The following is a 16,578-nucleotide window of genomic DNA, read 5'->3' as shown; positions in this document are numbered from 1 at the left end:
CCTACACCAAGAAAAACAGGTGCCCACTATTAAGAGAAAACATTGTTTATATTTGAGACCTTTGTTCATAAGTACTTTTGAGGACCTTTTCTAGGAGCACACCTGAAAGGGAAATGAATTATCAAGGATAGTCTTTAAAAAAAGAATCAGTGGTTTAACACTAATTTCTAATCAGATTCTACAGAAAGGAACAGCCCGCATGGCAGCTGTACTTTTCCCAGGGTTAATTACCTTTCACTGCTCTCTACTAATGAGTCAGCTGTTCCTGCCACCACACACTACCCTGGTTCATCTGGAGCTGGAGCTGTGGACAAACACAGGAGTGACAGACCTATTTACATATGGGGGTGTTGTAAAGGTTTCAAAAGGTTTTTTGTTTGTTTGTTTTTGTTTCTGTTTTTTATAAATCCTTTACTGCTCATGTGTTTCCATGATAAAATTGTTTTTAACAACAACAACAAAAAAAGGTTTTATTTGATCAATGACTTTTCTGCCTGGAAACAGGGTTTGTCCTTGATAGATAGATATATAAGAGTAAAAGCCTTGGAAGAAGGTGTACTTCATTGCTTCCCTCAAAAGCTTTGTGTCATTTGTTCTTTAGTACCACAGCATGGCAAAACTCCCACTGCAATGGGAGACAAATCACCTCTGATTTGTACAGCTTCCTTCACTTTACAAAAGATTTCTTTAGAACAGCCGTGTTACTGAAAATAAAATTCAAAGGTACAAAAGAGATTAAGAGAGAAGGATGCCAGGTATAGTTTTGAGACTGCAAAGTAAATTAAAAAATTAAGAGACTTGAAAATTATGTCTGTGTCAAGAACATTGCTGGATACTATATCATCGCTAGACAGAACACATACACATACACACACACTATGCACACACATCCGTATGTAAACCTAGGTATGCACATACCTACAGCCTATAGATGATTTACTACTATATTACATGTCATTAATCCAAATAACTGTTCTCTTTCCATCATATGATACTGACACAGTGATCCCTTATATAATTTGATCGGTTTAGTGAAAACATTTATAAATCTCTTTTGCCTTTTTAAATACAGAGGTAGCTGAGGGGCTAGCCAAACAGTAAAGTAACATGGAGCTCTATTAAAACATACTCCAACTGCCTCTGAATAAAAGATCTCTTCTACTGGAAACTTCCAGGCTCTACCTCCCAAACTCTTAGACTTTCCTACACAGAGACTACCTACAGATTTTGCTAATAGGCAGGGTCTCATGTGGACACTGCAAGGTTTGGTTTGACATCATACAGTGCTCACAAAGTGTCAAGCGCTCCTTGCTAGTCCAAAGGCTGCACGGATAACAAAGCAATGACATCATACAGTGCTCACAAAGTGTCAAGTGCTCCTTGCTAGTCCAAAGGCTGCACGGATAACAAAGCAATGAAGCAGTGCTTCTTTTTTCTTTTCTTTTCTTTTTTAATAAACAAGAAAAACTCTTTTTACTTATTCACTTTACATCCCAGTCACTGTCTCCTTCTCTGTCATCCCTCCCACAATCCTTCCCCATTCCCCCTCCTCTCCTCTTCTGCGTGGGTACGGGGGCTGGCTATTCCTCCACCCTGGCTCTTCAAGTCTCTGCAAGGCTAGGCACTTCCTCTCCCACTGAGGGCAGACAAGGCGGCCCAGCTAGAAGAATATATCCCATATACAGGAACTCCACAGGAAAACCAACAGAATCAACTAATCTGGGTCTCTGAGGCCTTCAGAGACAGAACCACCAACCAAAGAACATACACAGGCTGGACCTAGGCCTTCCCACAGATATGTAACAGCTATTCAGCTTGGCCTTCATGTGGATCCCAAACAACTGGAGCAAGTATTCCTTAATCATTAGCCTGCATCAGAGTTATGCTGAGGGTTGATTCAGCCCAGAGAACTGATTCCAGTTACCTAGGGGGAACCTGACCTGAGAACCTAACAACTTCTTGTATGTTGATAATGCTGATCATTGAGGAATGCACTTTGTGAACCACTGCCTTAACTATTAGAGATACCAAAAAGTCCCAAACTCAAAAGCTAACAAATGCCCACATGGAACAGACAAGCCTGTCCTCTTTATTTCAGAGCCACTTGTTTGCTCTAGCACTAATGCATCAGGAGGGAAAGGAATAGATAAAAACTGAATGTCCTGACCCAACACTGAAGCACATCCTGAAAAACACTTTATAAATTATTGAACTTGCTCTTACCTTCAGATGAAGCCATTCAGATCAAGAAAGACATAGTAATTATGTGCTTCATTACAGGTGTGATTATCAAATATAAGCACACAAATTACAAATAGAAGATTTCACACAATATTTAAATTTTCAAAAAGCAAATAAAATATGTGAATCAATTAATTACAAATTATAAAATAAATAAAAATTAAAATGTCAACCAATGATACAAACTCATTGAGACATTCAGCATTAGCAGTCTAGTACATTATTTTAAATGGCACACTATATTTCTGATGCACACTGACATGGGAAGTGTTCTGTATTGATTACCACTGTTTTAAAGGACACAGGGCAGTAAAACCTGTTTTTAATTAAAAAAAAATATTTGATTTCTCTTCATGTAGACAACACAGTGTCAAAGCCTGACTATGGCATTCTGCAACACTGTTAGAAAGAGAGGAGTGATAAGATACATTAGAGTGAAATATATTCCTGGTGTGTTTTATTAAGGAAACTAGAGTGGCTCTCAAAACAGTAGCAATGATCTCTCCAGGACAGGGAAGATCTCCCTGGATGTGAACTTATACATCAGCACTTCGACGAGCTCAGAGAATAGGGCTCCATGCATGCAGGTTCAGTAAACACATGATAAAGATCTTAAAGGTATCAATATCACTTCTGGATTTTGGTACTTTTGTCCCACAGAAAGTATAGAGAATTTCAGTCTCATATAAGTATGAGGATAATAGTATCACAAATAAGTAATTCACTTAATATCTGGGTAACTAATGTTCTGGGTACAGAATTGCACTATCTAGGTAAGGCACTGACTTATATACCAAAATCTTCTTTCAGCACCTATTTTCCTGTAGAAGAGAAGGCAGTTGAAGCTCAAGTGCTCGGCAAATAGCATGTATATAGACTCTGCTGCCACTCTGTTAGGGAAGATAATCCTGTCATACAAATCAAAGAGACAATCAAATAAATGTCTTTGAGATGCAGGTATTAGATTCACTTATTAATGACTTAGAAGAACAACCTGACTGGTTTGGTAAAAAACAAACAAACAAAAAAACCCTTGGTTCCAGAAGTACAAAAAGTAAAGTTTGAGAGAAAACAGAAATGGACAGATTTTGGCCATGCAATCTTTTTCTGAAAAGGAGGTGCAAAAAAAAAAAAAAAAAAAAAAAAAAAAGCTTTAGACCTATCAAAACCCAGACCTTGAAATACAGTTATGTAATGTTTCTTCATAGTTTTACAAAATTTCAAGGCAGATAAACAATACCCTGGGTTGAGAGTGCAAAGAAATCCTGACACCCCTCCTTATATAAATTTTAAGAATTATAATAAACCTGACTATACAAATGTGGTCATTTGAACCTCCAGGTTTGCTGCTTCATATGATGGCTCAGAGGTTAGTCCAGTTCAACTCATGCTGGTTCTACCATTGATCAAATCCCATCATTAACCAATGGACTTTTGCCAATTCAGCGTTGTTAGTGCTGGTAGTTACTGATGGAATCTGATCTTCTCTGTATCTTAAAAAAATTTTATTTTATTATATATTGATAATTGAGAACTATATACATTATGGCTATAAAGCTTAATTATCGAATCAACCTATTTTTTTGTTTGTTTGTTTGTTTTGAGACAGGGTTTCTCTGTTTAGCCCTGGCTGTCCTGAAACTCACTCTGTAGACCAGGCTGGCCTCAAACTCAGAAATCCGCCTGCCTCTGCCTCCCAAGTGCTGGGATTAAAGACATGTGCCATCACTGCCCAGCTTCAAATCAACCTAATTAACATATCTATACCACTCCAAATATTTATCAGGTATTCATCTACTCTAACAGAGATATTGGACCTTTGGCCATCTCCCCTTCTATCCCATCTCCAACACAACCAATATTCAGTTGTCTGACTCTATGTCTTTAATTCTGTTTGGGTTTTCTATCACATGAAAGTTCTGCAAACAGGTATACAGAAGTTAAATGCTTCCAAACTATGGAAGCCCTGCTCTTAAATTCCTATGCTATCTGGTTAGTTCCCTAAGTTGGCAAGAATGCTCATGAAAATAACACCTAACTGCAGGTAGCTAGAGAGGTTTCCTTTCATCTCCTTAACGCTTCTTTTTTCCCATCCTACTCATAGTTCTATGTCCCTGTGATAAGCCTCACCTGACCTCTCCCAGCCCTGCCTGCTCTTTTTAGACTGTAAGCTCCTATGAGCAAAGATGAGCAACTCCATCTTCTTTCCAGGAGCAAGCGATCAGCCAGAGGGATGTCATTTGGATAAGGACCAATCTAGCAAATTAATAAGATAAGGGGACTCCAGGATAAGGTCACTACCTCTGTGGTATGCATTTTAGGAAAATAATATATTAAATCAACAAAGTAAATATTTACAGATCAAACAACCTCCCACTGCATGAAGAAAAGTGGTGAGCATAAAGATATACATTCAGACTAGATAACGTGATGAATATACTCATAGTTAAACTTGACTATCTTGTCTGTTGATACTATACCTAGAAAGAAAAGAGAATCATTTTAGTTTTTGTTTATTTTGTTTTTGAGACAACTCATTGTTTAGCAAATGCTTTCCAGGAACAGACTATGTAGTCTATACTGGGCTTAAATTTATAACAATGTTTCTGTCTTGCACTCTTTTGAGTGTTGGGATAATAGATAATGAACCACTATACCTAGGTGGGGAAAAACATCATGCATACTTTATTAATAAGCTGATACCCACTTTAGAAATAAACACAAACACGGCCTAGTTAATGATTTGATAGATTAAATGTTTGCCATGAACATATGAGGACCTGAGTTTAGATCCCCAGCACTCACGTAAAGGTGGGTTCAGTCACATGTGCCTGTCGTCTTAGACTTGTATAGGCAGAGACAGGCAGATCTTGGAGGCTTGCTTGCTGGTCATACTAACCAAAATACTTTCAGCTATATACACTCTCTCAAAACAAACCAACAAAACAAACCAAAACAAACCAAACCAAAACAAACCAAACCAAACCAAAACAAAACAAAGGAGAGTGACAGAGGAAGACATCCAATCTCAACCTCTGGACTTAATATGTGCATATATATGCAATACTCTCTCATAAACAAAGATGAGAACAAAATATAAAATAAATAAAAAATATAAAAAGTATGCATAACACTACTATACATTTCATTACACAAAACTAGTAGCTTGGGTGCATATGGGAAAAAGCAGTAGGTTTTAAGTACTGTCACTGTTAGGACAATCATATTAAACTGGAAGAGGGACTACATGTTTGAATGTTTCAGAAAACTAAACTGGGTACTTCTAGAAAAAAAAGGTGTAAAATAAAAGGACAGTAGAAAAAGACAACTGTTTTTACCTAAGCATACAAATGGATTTACTTCAGAACACTGATTCCAAGTGAGATAAAGGTGAGTCCCAGTCTTACACATGAATGATAACTCAGACACTGGACCAAATTCTTCAGGAATTGACACTGTTCAGTTTATGCTGAATGAACTCACTATAATGTAAGCATTCTTACAGGAAACTTCCCTTGCGTTACCACCTTCATTCTGGATTTTTCTGGCTAAGAAGCAGTTGGAATCTATCAGCTGCATTCTTTTATCAAATCCCACACCCAGGATGGGGTCATTGAGGGAAGGTGAACTTTTTTGGTTCAATGAAACCAGTCATAGCTTAGATGGGACATAAGGAAACCAGTAGTAAATGGCACACTGTAACTGTAGTAGGAGTCACAAAACCAGTATGCTGGAGAAGACTTGGAAAGTGAGGTGAGGGTTGCTTCACAGTGACTGGATACTATGAACCCTGGCTTTGATTAAAAGAGTTAGAATGAGGATGGTTTTTTGCCTATACAACAGCCTGACATGAGATATGATTCTGCCACATGTACTCTGTGGTCCCTGAAATGCTCTTAAATCTTTCACATTTCGTGTGGGATAGTAATAGGAACTTGCTCTAAACTGGTGAATCCTACATGAGCTAGACAGCACACAAAACCATGATGCACTGTAGACACAGTGGTCTGCAGGACAGTGGAGGACAGTTCCTGAGTAGAGTCCACAGGTGTGCGCTCCAGGTTGCCACAGTATTGATAAGCGGCTTTATATCTTTGGAGATATTTTTCAAGAGAACAGGAGACAGTCTGGGTATACCAAAGAGAAAAGAAAAGGAGGAAGGCTATAGAAAGCAAGATGACATAAATGTGATCAAAGTACATTATTATGCATTGCAGAAAAGTCAGAATGAAACTTCCTACTTTATAAACTCACAATCTAAACAGAAAATAGATATGAACGTAGCTGGGAAATGAAGATACATTTTTTTAAATGTTTGCCGATTGTTATTTTTGTATTAGAACTTGATAGAAACGCATTGTGCATATTTACTCTACATACACAGTGATATCAATCAGAAATTAGTCATTATTTTCACCAGTAAAGCGAAACTCTAGCACAGAAAGTCTACAAATTTGACTAGTCAGTCAGTTTCTCAGAACTCCTGAGTCTGGCCTCTGGCTCCAAGATCCAGGCTCTCCACTCACAGTCTTTAGCATTGTGATATGGATGACAGAGATGCAGGAATGAACAGCACTGAAACAATGTTCCTACTGAGAGGTAATATCCAGGGCAGGGTAAATTAACACATAGCCCAGATTAAAATAAGTAATAAGTGCTATAGAAAAATAATGTCATTAGAGGATAGGAGCTGTTTAAATCAAGGAATCAAATCAAACTTTGCTTTTTTGGGAGAGTAAAGAGCCAGGCGTGTCAATGATGGGGAGATGGCTCAATCGGTAAAATGTTTGCTTTTCAAGCACATGGTCCTGAAATCAAACTCTAAAGTTCATGTTTAAAAACAAGCAAGCAAGCAAGCAAGCAAACAAACAAACAAACAAACAAACAGGATATGGCAGAGTGTTTGTTATGCCAATGCTGGCGAAGTTGAAACAGGAAGAATATCTAGGCTAGCCCACATGTTGAGCACCAGGTCGGCAAGAGACTGTTTCAAGACTAAGGTCGATGGTACCTGAGAAATGACACCCAAGTTTTCATATGGAACCATAGGCATACATACACATGATAAACATACACATGATAAAAATCCATTCTCTGTGCTGCCACATGCATATACAGGGAGGTGGGGTTGGCTGGGGTGGGGAGGGAGATGACAGAGAGTGAGATTCATGTGTCAGTTTAAACATCTACCGTCCATGTATCTATATCTATCTTGTAAAAGACTATAACCCAATAACAAAATTAGCCCAATTAAAATTGGTCAAAGGATGGTAAGATGAGTAGAAATATGAATAATCAAAGAAGAGTGTGTGCTTAGAAATGTCATGATGTACAATTAAGATGTAATAGTTATAACCAAAGAATTTTTGAAAATGCATCTAAATAGTTTGAATGGAGAAAAGAATTGTACAAACATTTCCCCCCAAAATAATCTACACATGACACAATATAATACAAAGTGACACTCAGCATCATTAGCCACAGAGAAAATACAACTTGAAAATAAAAAAGAAATGTCACTTTACATCCACATGGATTAAAAAAAATCAAAGAGAAAGGAAGAAGTGCTGGCAAGGACGTGCAAAAGTTTGTACATTGCTGGTAAGAATGTAAAATGGTCCAAGCACACCTAGTATTACCTCAAATAGGCAAGCACAGAGTCACCTACAATTCCGCAATATAACTATGAGCTACATACATGAGAATAAAACAACATACCCACACTAATTATACTGGAGTGTTCTTAGCAGCATAATTCATAATAGCAAACAATCCAAGATGCTACCAATTAATGAACGAAATAGGAAAGTAGTATATTTAACCACTGGAATCACTTTTATTTACCAATAAAAGTAAGTAAAATACTGATATGTGCTGAAACCAAGACAAGTCTTGAAAATATTGGGAGGATTGGTGAATGAAAGAAGTCAGACATAAAACCCACAAATGGTGTGGTTTCAGTTACATGAGATGCTCAGGAGAGACATCTCGGCAGACAGAGTAGATTCCTGCCTATATAGAACTGGAAGGAAAGTTCTGAAAGGATGCTAAGTAATGACAGAAGGCTTTTGGGGGGAAATAAAAATGTTATAAAATGATCATTGATGATGGATGTGCAACTTAGCACAAACTAAAGGCTGCCCAAGTAACTATGGATGAGTAAAGTGGATAGTATATGAATTAGATCCCATCTGTTTATCTGTTTAAAGCCATACAGACCCTTTTTAAAGTTTGCATTCTTAAAAAAGTATGACAAGAAGTTGTTAAACTGATTTAAACGGAGGTATGGAGCAGGGAAGCCAGCTTGCAGACTGCATATAAACAGGGCACAAGGAGATAGATTAGAGGGGATGTTAACCATGAAGAGAAAACTAGAAAAGCTTTTGTTTTGTCTCTGATACCAAACAAAAGTATGAGGTGAAATGTTTTGAAGAAGAGTTCTAAGTTTGTGGCCTACTAGGATCTAGGTCCTCTCTGATCACTTCCCTCCACAGATGTGAACTCTGGAAAGAAGCCAGTCATCATTTTGCTACTCCTTCCTGAGGATGGCTACAGGACCGTTATCCAACTCCTTTAACTCACCTAACCAACTCCATCTTTTATGATAGCTTACTTTCCAGAGGACATTCACAAGTTCTTCTAGCTCTCTTTGTTTTATTAGGTAGATGCCTTAATTTTAATCTCATTTTATAAATGTAGAAAGCCATTAAATATGGCATGCTAAAGGGACTTGCAGCTGAAGACTTGCATTTCATACTGACTCAACAAAATTGTGCAGGCAGCTTGCCATTGGTCAAGACTGAACCATGCTACTCATCCTTGTACTTACTACATATCTCCCCAAATCCGTGCCTTCTGGCCAGATGTGGAGGAAGAGGCATCTTCCTTCTGCGTAACAGTGGGTTCTCCACGATGCTTCCTTGCATTTGTACCCTGCCTCCTCCATGAACCTTTATTTTTTTTCAAATTCTTATCATTCTGCTGCATCTCCCTCCACATATACTCCTTTCTCCTGTCTATAATGCTGCCTCTGTTCTTGGAGTCAAACATACTGAAATATCATGAAACTTTCTTTTTATTACCCACCTTTTCCTAAATATATGTTTCTGGCTTCCACTGATGTCGCTTTGGCTGTTGCTACCAGTGATCTTCTCTCTGACAGAGCTAACTAGGTTTTCAGTCATTTTTGAGCAGTCAACATTATTGTCCAGCTCACAAAAAGATGTCTATCTCTTTCCTCCTAATACCCCAGTTTTTCTGTGTACTTCTTTAAGATCTTCCCTTGGTAAGCCCCCTTTCTCCATCTTTCCATTCATAGATGGTCCTCAACTTTCAGTCTGGGCTCTTTTCTCACTGCCGCTGTTCTCCTTAAGAACCACATTCAAATGTCTATTCTCCATCCTGGACCTCACTCTTGACATTCACCAACTCAGCATCAGCACCAGTTGTCTAAAACTCAATAGTCCTCAAAAAGACCAACATTGATCTGCCTGAATACTTTTCCTTCTGAATATCCTGTCTTGATTCATCATTCACATGGTTGTCCAAGGCTGTCATTTCTACTTGGGACCAAATCTCCAGTTTCCAGATACTAGGTACATCGTATACATTGACCTATACCTTTAGTACTCATTTATGAAACTTTTCTAGTTCTCAAGTCCTGGGATTGCTGTGTCTTCCACATATGTCCTACTATATTCTACTCACTGTGAATCCTCATCTCCTCTCCTCACTGCTTAACAAGTTAGTGGAACACAGCAGATTCAGTGAGTCTACTGAGTGTATAGATTCAATGTTGCTTAAGTGCTTTCTTTACAAGATCTTTCCTGATGCCATCTCTAAGCAAGAGCATGGCCTCTTCTTAAAGCCATCTATTATTTAGGCTGCAGCTTCATCTTTTGAAGGCTGGTTAGAACAGGCTACTCCTGGGTCCTCCATTTTAAGGCCAAGAGTTTGAGTGGAACTGCACCTGGCTACAACCTGTTTTAATACACCTACTTTGATGTGCGTACTCATCAGTTGGTATTACTGTGTCCTATGCTGGTTCATGTGTTCTTAGAGCCAAGTACCCAGGCTTCCGCTCATTCTTTATACTTTAGAAACCCAGGCTCACAAATATTTCATAGCCAATTAATTATATATAAAATTCAAGCAACTCTTTACTTTGACTTTACTTTACATTATCGCATATCTCCCTGGGCATTATAGTAAATAATTCAAACAAATTACTTAAAAGCTTATCCAGTTGAAACAATATATTTTATCTCTGGGTTACTGGATCTAAGAAGATTTACAAAACTGAAATTGGAACAATTCATTCTGAAATTATTTCTTCTCTTAGACACTTCAGTCAGACTTAGTAGTGTTCTGAGTTTCGCTGCCAGTTTTAAAGTTTTTAAATAGTTTTAAAGACGGTTTTTATCTAAAGAATTTTTGCTAAGCCTTTTTATTCTTATAATTTTTGCATGGCATTGGTAAAAGATGAAATGTACCTTCAGGTTAATTCTGTAATAATTTAAGGAAAGTATATGATTATTTTAACAATTAGCAGATAATTGAGATTAGTACAAAAGCAAAGACTGTGATGTGTCTAAGCATGCAGTAGCCTGTAGTATATATAGGTGTGATGTGTCTAAGCATGCAGTAGCCTGTAGTATATATAGGTGTGATGTGTCTAAGCATGCAGTAGCCTGTAGTATATATAGGTGTGATGTGTCTAAGCATGCAGTAGCCTGTAGTATATATAGGTGTGATGTGTCTAAGCATGCAGTAGCCTGTAGTATATATAGGTGTGATGTGTCTAAGCATGCAGTAGCCTGTAGTATATATAGGTGTGATGTGTCTAAGCATGCAGTAGCCTGTAGTATATATAGGTGTGATGTGTCTAAGCATGCAGTAGCCTGTAGTATATATAGAGATTCAAACATTTACCTAGAGCAGTGGAACTTTCATTAACGTGAAGCTTAATAACAGACAATAGAAAACACTTGAAAGCAGAGAACACAGTCAGTTGTATGTCTCTTCACAGGTCACAATGCCTGGCCTCAGCCAGGTTTTGCCCTTACAGCTGTGCATGGAATCATGACAATACATACATGTCCCTTGAATGCAGCTTCCAACCTCCAGGTAGGGGAGGATAACTGACTTTGTGCTATTGGCTGGTGACATGTATTTTATTTTTGAAAATTTATAGATATAAAATGCTCTCCTTGGTAGTTAGATTTATATCAGTGTGATTTTATTGCTAACAAAATATACAGAGTTGTAATTCAACTATCAGATGCTTCTGAGTGTTTGTGTTTTAACTCACAGAGCTGAGACTTTTCAGTGTGAAACCAAATGTCTTAATCTACTATTTACATTGGACCTAGAGTTCATGTGGTTCTTAGACAGGCTATTTCTGCTATCAATTGGCATGGTAGATATCTATCTGAAAGGTATCATAAGTACTTATGTCATCTTTAAATTATTTTTCAAATTCATGTTTTAATTATAAAAAGTTAGAAGTTACAGAATTTGTGAGGCCAAAAGTCACCAATAGGTCACCTTTAAATTGACAGATGTTGATGATAAGAAAAAACAAACAAACAAACGAACCAACCAACCATTGTGTCAGGTCATTCCATCAGATCCATTCAATGTCTTAAGGATATTTAAGTATAATTGAACCCAGGTGTATCTGTGACCTAGAATCGTCTGACAATTACACTGGTGATACTGACTTTGTTCTGATACTCTGTTTCAGAGACCATGCTACACAGAGAAAGACTAAGAGTATGGGTTCAAGTTTTCATCGATTTAGTCAAATGAGAAACACTCCCATGATTCATTTTCCCTTGTTTTCTCTGTAAAACAGACATGATTATTCTGAATAATAAGTAAAACCATCCATTAAAGAACTTAAGACAGAAGCTGGCTTAGAGCTAGCACCTGGTAGATGGGAACAGCTATTCTTGCTAAATAGCCACGTTGACCACTTCACTATAACCATGAAAAACTTGATCTGTGCAAAGTTAGTATTGGAAATTCTCTTCCTTATTCTCAAAATTCTAGAAAATAACTCTCTGGATGATTTCATGTGGTGTGGTGTGAGAGAAGGAGAGACTGAGAAACATACTGGGTGTGTATGTGCATGCTCCTGCAATGTGATGAAGCCACGTCCTGGACTCCAGTGGCTTTTCCAAGTTCACTAAAGCTTGCTCTCACTCTGCTCAGATCTGACTGTATACAGAGACAGACCATTGGGGTATTAAGGCTGATAAAGTCAGATTATATAAAAAAAATTCCCATAGAAGTAAAGGATTGAGGAGGCATGGACACTCCTCAAACTCCAAATGTTTATAGTTGCAGAAAGCAGTCACAGAAGTCTCCCGCTGTGGGAAATCTGACCAGTGCACAATTTCACACCCGAACAACATAGTCAAAATACTTGGAAATGTGGTCTTTCAACCAATGACTACCATCAAAATGTGTAAGATACTTTACAATCCAAAATCTTAGGCTGTAAGGTTATTAAACTGAATATTTAGAGAAAAATAAAAACAAAAACTCCATAGTTTAGAAAGATTAGGTGAAATATACTGAATTTATCTGTTAATGTCAACATAAGAAATGTCTGGAAGGACTGTTGGCATGTTCTTTTGGGTTAGGCTTGAAATCTGTCTTTTGGGAGGGTAATGACAGAGCTTTAATCCCTGAGAAAAAATTCCAAAATTCATCATAGAAACTAGGATCATCTTTCATGAAGTCAGAAAAAATGGGGGTGGGTGGGAATAACTTCCCCTCCCACTGATAAGAGCCACCATAGCTATTCAATCCCCATTCTTGCATTTCCCCAGGTCTGACATTCTGCAGATGACCGCCCTTATTTGTCCCTACATGTTTTCCAAAATATAAAAGTGAAATAGAGTCCCAAGGGCACTGTACTTGAAAGGTTATGAGAGTTAGAGAATTTTAACCATGCCTGCCAAATCAGCAGATGGCTTGTGATTATAATTATATGCATCAATAAAACGAATAATCTTTACAAAATTTGAATTTCTGCTAAAGGAAGGGATTTAGTAAGCAGATGCAACAGAATGCATTTCCTTAACCCTTTTGGGAGACAATGGTATCTTTCACCCACACAAAAGCACCAAGGGCTCTGTGTGTTGCAGGTTGTATGCTCAAATTTCTGTCCCATTTCTGGAGCTGTCTTATCGTCAGCCTCAATCTCTTCCTGATTTGATTTTCTTTGGGGCATATTCCATCCTCCCCTCTTTTCACCCTTCAAAATAGGAATATTAAGACTAATTCTCCACAACTGCTTGATATTTGAAGGAGGTAAATACTTTCATTCTAATTCATACCAAATCTACCACAGAAACAAGCAGTGTGTCTTTCCATCTGATGGTCATATACAAATCAGCTTTTCAAAAGCGCAATTCTTCTTTCGTTGTTTTCATATTTTCTTTAATTTATAGTCTAGAAAGAAAAATGCTGTGTATTCATTTTAAGCAATTAACTATTTCACTTTTTGTCTGTTTCTGCAGCATAGTGTAAGCAATGGAAGATAAGTTTTGCTCAGGCCAGGCACTAATTCACTCACATAGAATCTAAGCATGTATGTGACACATTAAAAAAAAAAGTAGGTTTTCCAAGCCAGCATTTAGGCATGGTTTCTACATGAGAAAAACCTTGTAATTTAGGAAATTAAATTAAACTCTTTAAGTTTAGATTTTTAAGAAGGTCTAGAAAATATGACACAAAATTCATATTTTGTGTTTATCAAATTGTAGTGTCCATGTTCTTCATGGGATTGCCAACTGCAGATCCTCATTAGACTAGCATCAATGAACATATTTCTCATCAGCAAACTAGAAGAGGTTTTAGGAAACATGTGCATATATTTCTAGCAATTCTGGAATTCTACACTATCAATCAAATAAACTAAAATACTTCATTTTGAAAAGCTACTCTATTATATTTAATTACATATAAAGTATAAATAATAACTAAATTTTTAAGACATTACTTTTTATAGTATTTTTATGAATCAACAATATTCTCCCATAGACATAGGAGATATGAAATCAGAAAATTCTCCCATAGGCACAGGATATTTGGAATTGGAAAAAATTCCTTAGCAATAACATTCTCCCCAAAATGGAAACTCTTTTTTTTTTTTTTTATGGAAAACCTCACTGATTTGTTGCAACATTTGACAAAACAATATTCAAATATTCAATATCATCTAGTATCTCTTACAAGTTGCTAGTATGGAATTTTATGTTATTATAAAATACTCAACAATAAGTGAGGCTCAAGTAGTCATTATATAGATATAAAGTAAAATAAAGTACTTTTCAATAATTATAGCATGAAGAAAGAAAATGTATGCTAAATTTAAGGGTTAAATAAAAGGAGATAGTATAGGCTAAAAACTAAATAAATCTCAATGGTACAAGAAATTAAACTTATTGATAAAAAATTAAGAATAAGATTAAACTATTATCTTTAGTGTTAAGAAACTTAGCTATAATTATTTAAATTTGCGATGTTTCACTATGCATTTAAATGTTAGTAAATATTTCTTACCAGAAGTTTATGTTGAAATACAATTTAGAATTCTAATAATCTCTTTTGAAAGTTACTAAACAACTTTACAAAAAGTCAATTTGGCTGAATATAGTTGCATACACTTAGCAGTATAAACACATTACCTTAAATTGGTATGAGCACCCAGCCACATAAAATGGAATTCACACAGTCCTTCAAAGAATCTCACAGGACTGGGGTCTCTGAAATTAAAGAGAGGACAAGGTTCTATACTATGGGAGCGAAAAACATTAACTGTCATGTGGCTTAGTGTGGCATCTATTTGCTTTGTGAGCCTCGAGCACAAATTCAAAACTACAGGCATGATCCACCAGGTGCACAACACACCTCATCCTGTTTAGTTTTCACATCACATTTATTTTCTACTACTGTAATGATCCCCATTAAACAGACCAAGCGACTGAGGTTTAAAAAGTTAAAATGCAGCCAGCAGCACACACTGAAGACCCAGGATTCACAACCCTGATTCTCTGATGTGACGATGTATAACAGCTGCCCTTTCTCTAGGAAATGTTGGTTCTCTCTCTCAGTGGATTCCTGGCTGTAATAAAGACCCTACACTGCTTAGAGAATATGCTAAAATCTTGTGAAGAAACAATTTTAAGCCTCATTTATTAACTAGGTAGTTGAAGCAAAAGTTTGTTAAAACAAAGTTTCATTTTTTCAGCACAAATCAAACTTTAAATTTCTTTTAAAAAAGGAGTCATCCAACACTAACAGTAGTTTCTATGGTATACACACACACACACACACACACACACACACACACACACACACACAATGTCAAATACAATATTGGTAGAAATAAGTTCACATAAACTAACAGTTATGATCTATGCCCTCTGGTTTTAATTAGAGTGCAGCCATAATTTGCTTTGAATAATAAAAATTACATTTATGTTAAGTAAATCTATCTAGTCTTATTCTTAGAGAAGCAACTTAGAGACTTCGGTCAAGTTTGCCATGCTTTGCTGTCCCAGTGAGGATGGGGGTGAAATAGTTATGCTAACCAAATGACTATATGCTTTCTGAAACGTGCTCTTGTATTAACAGTACAAGCATTAGCAACTACGGGAAGAGAAATTATGACACAGGTGATTCAGGTGAAAAATGTTCAGCACATAGAAAGACATGAAGTTCTTACACTGACTGTGAGAGCAAACTATTTGCATAACTCTGCCCCAAACTAAAATTTCGAGGGAGCAAGTGTAGCCATTTTCAGATGGCTTTCCATTTTCCATGAACCCAGTCACAAAAAAAAAAAAAGGCATGTTGAAGCGATGACATTTATAATTTTTTCAAGTTAGCTAAATCAAAGCACATATTTCACTTGAAATCAATAAAACAACGTTAATCTTTGTCATAAAATTTCCTTCCTTTAAATTCTGGTTACTTTGAAAAACGACAGAATTGCAATATGTAATATATACTCTGCACAAACATGTATTAGTCTTAAATTATTTAAATGAAATGAAAGCTGGGGACACATTTGTAACAGGAAAAGTTCTTTAAGTCGAAAATAAAAGGAGACAGTTAATCTCTGATCTCTCAGACCCTATTATGAACCTTTGTTATAAATCTCTCATGATTATTAATGATTATTAATAATCAAAGCATCTCTATATCCCTGTACAAATACCAAATTTTCAGTGTGAGGACTGTAAGTTAACAAACTGATTTCTACATGATGTCATTTGAATTCATGAGCAGATGAGTATGAGATGCTAGTCTAATATTAAA

The 16,578-nt window shown here is 36.7% G+C and overlaps 1 protein-coding gene across 24 annotated transcripts in view; it reads right to left on the bottom strand.

Annotated features, from left to right (window-relative positions):
- Positions 1-16,578, bottom strand: part of St18 (suppression of tumorigenicity 18) — a 373,710-nt gene that overhangs the window by 108,341 nt on the left and 248,791 nt on the right. For 5 of the 24 annotated variants that reach the window (NR_045188.1, XM_030253964.1, XM_030253966.1 and 2 more), the window contains exons 2-3: positions 14,943-15,020; positions 232-304 (exon numbers count right to left, since the gene is read on the bottom strand). The exons of 9 other annotated variants lie outside the window; for them this stretch is intronic. The gene's annotated coding sequence lies outside the window, so the exon portion shown is untranslated. The remainder of the gene's footprint in view (positions 1-231; positions 305-14,942; positions 15,021-16,578) is intronic. 10 more of the 24 variants (NR_045189.1, XM_011238371.3, XM_030253955.1 and 7 more) reach the window with 2 other exon arrangements.

Source organism: Mus musculus, chromosome 1 (genome assembly GCF_000001635.26).
Source record: "Mus musculus strain C57BL/6J chromosome 1, GRCm38.p6 C57BL/6J".
NCBI lineage: Eukaryota > Metazoa > Chordata > Mammalia > Rodentia > Muridae > Mus > Mus musculus.
This window is presented reverse-complemented; position numbering and strand designations above follow the sequence as displayed.